The sequence below is a fragment of the Rattus norvegicus genome, chromosome 10 (assembly GCF_021556685.1).
Source record: "Rattus norvegicus strain SHRSP/BbbUtx chromosome 10, alternate assembly SHRSP_T2T, whole genome shotgun sequence".
Lineage (NCBI taxonomy): Eukaryota > Metazoa > Chordata > Mammalia > Rodentia > Muridae > Rattus > Rattus norvegicus.
The window spans coordinates 448,440-454,271 of NC_141543.1; positions in this window are offsets into that span (position 1 = coordinate 448,440).

The following is a 5,832-nucleotide window of genomic DNA, read 5'->3' on the forward strand; positions in this document are numbered from 1 at the left end:
ACATATTTCTAGAACTTCCTACTGGGAACTACGTGAATTAAAAAAGAAACTGTGTTTCAGTTCGTTAAAACGTTGCTCTTTCTTGAATAACAAACTTATTATATGCGACTTCTATTGGGAAACTACTGAATTCACCTTGATACTTAGATCCGTTCCTTAAAATGTTGCTATATATTGAAAAGCACACTCATACAAGCATGGCCCATTGGGAACTCACTGAATTTGCCTAGGAATTTTGATTCATTTCGTGAAAATTATTCTATATCCCGAACAGTCCACTTATTACTACTGAGGCCAATTGGGAATTAACTGAATTCACCAAGTTACTGAGATTGGGCTCACCAATATTGATAAATCTTTAAAACTATACGATTACAAGAGCCTGCTACTAGGAACTGACTGAATTCACAAAGAAACAGTGTTTCAGTTCCTTAAAACGTTGCTCTATCTTGAATAACAAGCTTATTACATGCAAATCCTATTGGGAACCTACTGAATTCAAAATGGTACTAAAATTCCGTCCCTTAAAATGTTGCTATATATTTAAAAGCACACTCATACCAGCATGTCCCATTGGGAACTCACTGAATTCGCCTAGAAATTTTGATCCATTCGTGAAAATTTTTCTATATCCCGAACAGTCCACTTATTACTACTGCGGCCTTTTAGAACTAAATGAATTCAACAATTTACTGAGATTCAGCTCAACAAATTTTGATAAATCTTTAAAAGTACACATATTACAAGAGCCTGCTACTGGGAACTACCTGAATTCACAAAGAAACAGTGATTCAGTTCGTTAAAACGTTGCTCTATCTTGAATAACAAGCTTATTACGTGTGAATCCTCTTGGGAACCTACTGTATTCACCATGATACTTAGATTTCATTCCGTAAAATGTTGCTATATATTGAAATGCACACTCATACAAGCATGTCCCATTGGGATCTCAATGAATTCGCCTAGAAATTTTGATTCCATTCGTGAAAATTTTTCTATATCCCGAAGAGTCCATTTATTGATACTGAGGCCTATGGGGAACTAACCGAATTCACTTAGTTACTGAGATTAGGCTCAACAAATTTTGATAAAACTTTAAAAGTATACATATTACTAGAACTTCCTACTGGTAACTACCTGAATTCAAAAAGAAACTGTGTTTCAGTTCGTTAAAACGTTGCTCTATCTTGAATAACAAGCTTATTATTTGTGAATCCTATTGGGAAACTACTGAATTCACCATGATACCTAGATTCGTTCCTTAAAATGTTGCTGTATATTGAAAAGCACACTCATACGAGCATGGCCCATTGGGTACTCACTGAATTCGCCTAAAAATTTTGATTCAATTCGTGAAAATTATTCTATATCCCGAACAGTCCACTTATTACTACTGCGGCCTATTGGGAATTAACTGAATTCACCAAGTTACTGAGATTGGGCTCACCAATATTGATAAATCTTTAAAAGTATACAATTACAAGAGCCTGCTACTAGGAACTGACTGAATTCACAAAGAAACAGTGTTTCAGTTCGTTAAAACGTTGCTCTATCTTGAATAACAAGCTTATTACATGCAAATCCCATTGGGAACCTAATGAATTCAAAATGATACTTAAATTCCGTTCCTAAAAATGTTGCTGTATATTGAAAAGCACACTAGTCCAAGCATGTCCCAATAGGAACTCACTGAATTCGCCTAGAAATTTTGATTCTATTCGTGAAAATTTTTCTATATCCCGAACAGTCCACTTATTACTACTGCGGCCTATTGGGAACTAACCGAATTCACCAAGTTACTAAGATTCGGTTGAGCTAATTTAGATAAATCATTAAAAGCACACAATTACAAGAGTCTGCAACTGGGAACTAACTGTATTCACAAGGAAACAGTCTTTCAGTTCGTTAAAACGTTGCTCTTGCTTGAATAACAAGTTATTACATGCGAATCCTAATGGGAACCTACTGATTTTAATATGATACTTAAAATCCGTTCTTTAATGTTGCTATGTATTGAAAAGCACACTCATACAAGCATGTCCCATTGGGAAGTCACTGAATTCTCCTACAAATTTTGATTCCATTCGTGAAAAATTTTCTATATCCCGAACAATCCACTTATTACTACTGCGGCCTATTGGGAACTAAGTGAATTCACAAAGTTACTGAGATTCGGCTCACCAAATTTTGATAAATCTTTAAAAGTACACATATTACAAGAGCCTGCTACTGGGAACTGACTGAATTCACAAAGAAACAGTGTTTCAGTTCGTAAAAACGTTGCTCTATCTTGAATAACAAGCTTATTACTTGTGAATCCTATTGGGAATCTTTGAATTCACCATGATACTTAGATTCCGTTCTTTAAAATGTTGCTATATATTGAAAAGCACACTCATACAAGCATGTCCCATTGGAAACTCACTGAATTCGCTTATAAATTTTGATTCCATTCGTGAAAGTTTTTCTATATTCCGAACAGTCCACTTGTTACTACTGCGGCCTATTGGGAATTAACTGAATTCACCATTTTACTCAGATTTGGCTCAGGAAATATTGATCAATCTGTAAAAGTACACATATTGCAAAGCCCTCTACTGGGAAGTGACTGAATTCACAAAGAAACAGTGTTTCAGTTCGTTAAAACGTTGCTCTATTTTGAATAACAAGCTTATTACATGCAAATCCTATTGGGAACCTACTGAATTCACCATGATACTTAAATTCCGTTCCTTAAAATGTTGCTATATATTGAAAAGCACACTCATACAAGCATGTCCCATTGGGAACTCACTGAATTCGCCTAGAAATTTTGATTCCATTCGTGAAAATTTTTCTATATCCCGAACAGTCCACTTATTACTACTGCGGCCTATTGGAACTAACTGAATTCACAAAGTTACTGAGATTCGGCTAACAAATTTTGATAAATCTTTTAAAGTATACATATTACAAGAGCCTGCTACTGGGAACTAACTGAATTCACAAAGACACAGTGTTTCAGTTCGTTAAAACGTTGCTCTATCTTGAATAACAAGCTTATTACATGCGAATCCTATTGGGAACCTACTGAATAAACCAAGATACTTCGATTCCGTTACTTAAAATGTTGCTACATATTGACAAGCACACTCATACAAGCATGTCCCATTGGGAACTCACTGAATTCGCCTAGAAATTTTGATTCCATTCGTGAAAATTTTTCTATATCCCGGTCAGTCCACTTATTATTACTGAGCCCTATTGGGAACTAAGTGAATTCAAAAAGTTACTGAGATTCGGCTCATCAAATTTTGATAAATCTTTAAAAGTACACATATTACAAGAGCCTGCTACTGGGAACTAATGAATTCACAAAGAAACAATGTCTCAGTTCGTTAAAACGTTGCTCTATCTTGAATAACAAGCTTATTACTTGCGAATTTCATTGGGAATCTATTGAATTCACCATGAACTTAGATTCCGTTCCTTAAAATGTTGCTCTATATTGAAAAGCACACTCATACAAGCATGTCCCATTAGGAACTCACTGATTTCCTGTAGAAATTTTGATTCCATTCGTGAAAATTTTTCTATATCCCGAACAGTCCACTAAGTACTACTGCTGCTTATTGGGATCTAATTTTATTCACAAAGTTACTGAGATTCGGGTTACCAAATTTTCATAAATCTTTAAAAGTTCACATATTACAAGAGCCTGCTACTGGGAACTAACTGAATTCACAAAGAAATAGTGTTTCAGTTCGTTTAACGTTGCTCTACCTAGAATATCAAGCTTATACATGCGAATCCTATTGGGAACCTACTGAATTCACCATGATACTTAGATTCCGTTCCTTAAATGTTGCTATACATTGAAAATCACACGCATACAAGTTTTACCCATTGGGAACTCACTGAATTCCCCTAGAAATTTTGATTCCATTCGTGAAAACTTTTCTATATCCCGAAGAGTCCACTTATTGCTACTGAGGCCTATTGGGAACTAACCGAATTCACGTAGTTACTGAGATTCGGCTCACCAAATTTTGATAAAACCTTAAAAGTATACATATTTCTAGAACTTCCTACTGGGAACTACGTGAATTAAAAAAGAAACTGTGTTTCAGTTCGTTAAAACGTTGCTCTTTCTTGAATAACAAACTTATTATATGCGACTTCTATTGGGAAACTACTGAATTCACCTTGATACTTAGATCCGTTCCTTAAAATGTTGCTATATATTGAAAAGCACACTCATACAAGCATGGCCCATTGGGAACTCACTGAATTTGCCTAGGAATTTTGATTCATTTCGTGAAAATTATTCTATATCCCGAACAGTCCACTTATTACTACTGAGGCCAATTGGGAATTAACTGAATTCACCAAGTTACTGAGATTGGGCTCACCAATATTGATAAATCTTTAAAACTATACGATTACAAGAGCCTGCTACTAGGAACTGACTGAATTCACAAAGAAACAGTGTTTCAGTTCCTTAAAACGTTGCTCTATCTTGAATAACAAGCTTATTACATGCAAATCCTATTGGGAACCTACTGAATTCAAAATGGTACTAAAATTCCGTCCCTTAAAATGTTGCTATATATTTAAAAGCACACTCATACCAGCATGTCCCATTGGGAACTCACTGAATTCGCCTAGAAATTTTGATCCATTCGTGAAAATTTTTCTATATCCCGAACAGTCCACTTATTACTACTGCGGCCTTTTGGAACTAAATGAATTCAACAATTTACTGAGATTCAGCTCACCAAATTTTGATAAATCTTTAAAAGTACACATATTACAAGAGCCTGCTACTGGGAACTACCTGAATTCACAAAGAAACAGTGATTCAGTTCGTTAAAACGTTGCTCTATCTTGAATAACAAGCTTATTACGTGTGAATCCTCTTGGGAACCTACTGTATTCACCATGATACTTAGATTTCATTCCGTAAAATGTTGCTATATATTGAAATGCACACTCATACAAGCATGTCCCATTGGGATCTCAATGAATTCGCCTAGAAATTTTGATTCCATTCGTGAAAATTTTTGTATATCCCGAAGAGTCCATTTATTGATACTGAGGCCTATGGGGAACTAACAGAATTCACTTAGTTACTGAGATTAGGCTCAACAAATTTTGATAAAACTTTAAAAGTATACATATTACTAGAACTTCCTACTGGGAACTACCTGAATTCAAAAAGAAACTGTGTTTCAGTTCGTTAAAACGTTGCTCTATCTTGAATAACAAGCTTATTATTTGTGAATCCTATTGGGAAACTACTGAATTCACCATGATACGTAGATTCGTTCCTTAAAATGTTGCTGTATATTGAAAAGCACACTCATACGAGCATGGCCCATTGGGAACTCACTGAATTCGCCTAAAAATTTTGATTCAATTCGTGAAAATTATTCTATATCCCGAACAGTCCACTTATTACTACTGCGGCCTATTGGGAATTAACTGAATTCACCAAGTTACTGAGATTGGGCTCACCAATATTGATAAATCTTTAAAAGTATACAATTACAAGAGCCTGCTACTAGGAACTGACTGAATTCACAAAGAAACAGTGTTTCAGTTCGTTAAAACGTTGCTCTATCTTGAATAACAAGCTTATTACATGCAAATCCTATTGGGAACCTAATGAATTCAAAATGATACTTAAATTCCGTTCCTAAAAATGTTGCTGTATATTGAAAAGCACACTAGTCCAAGCATGTCCCAATGGGAACTCACTGAATTCGCCTAGAAATTTTGATTCTATTCGTGAAAATTTTTCTATATCCCGAACAGTCCACTTATTACTACTGCGGCCTATTGGGAACTAAC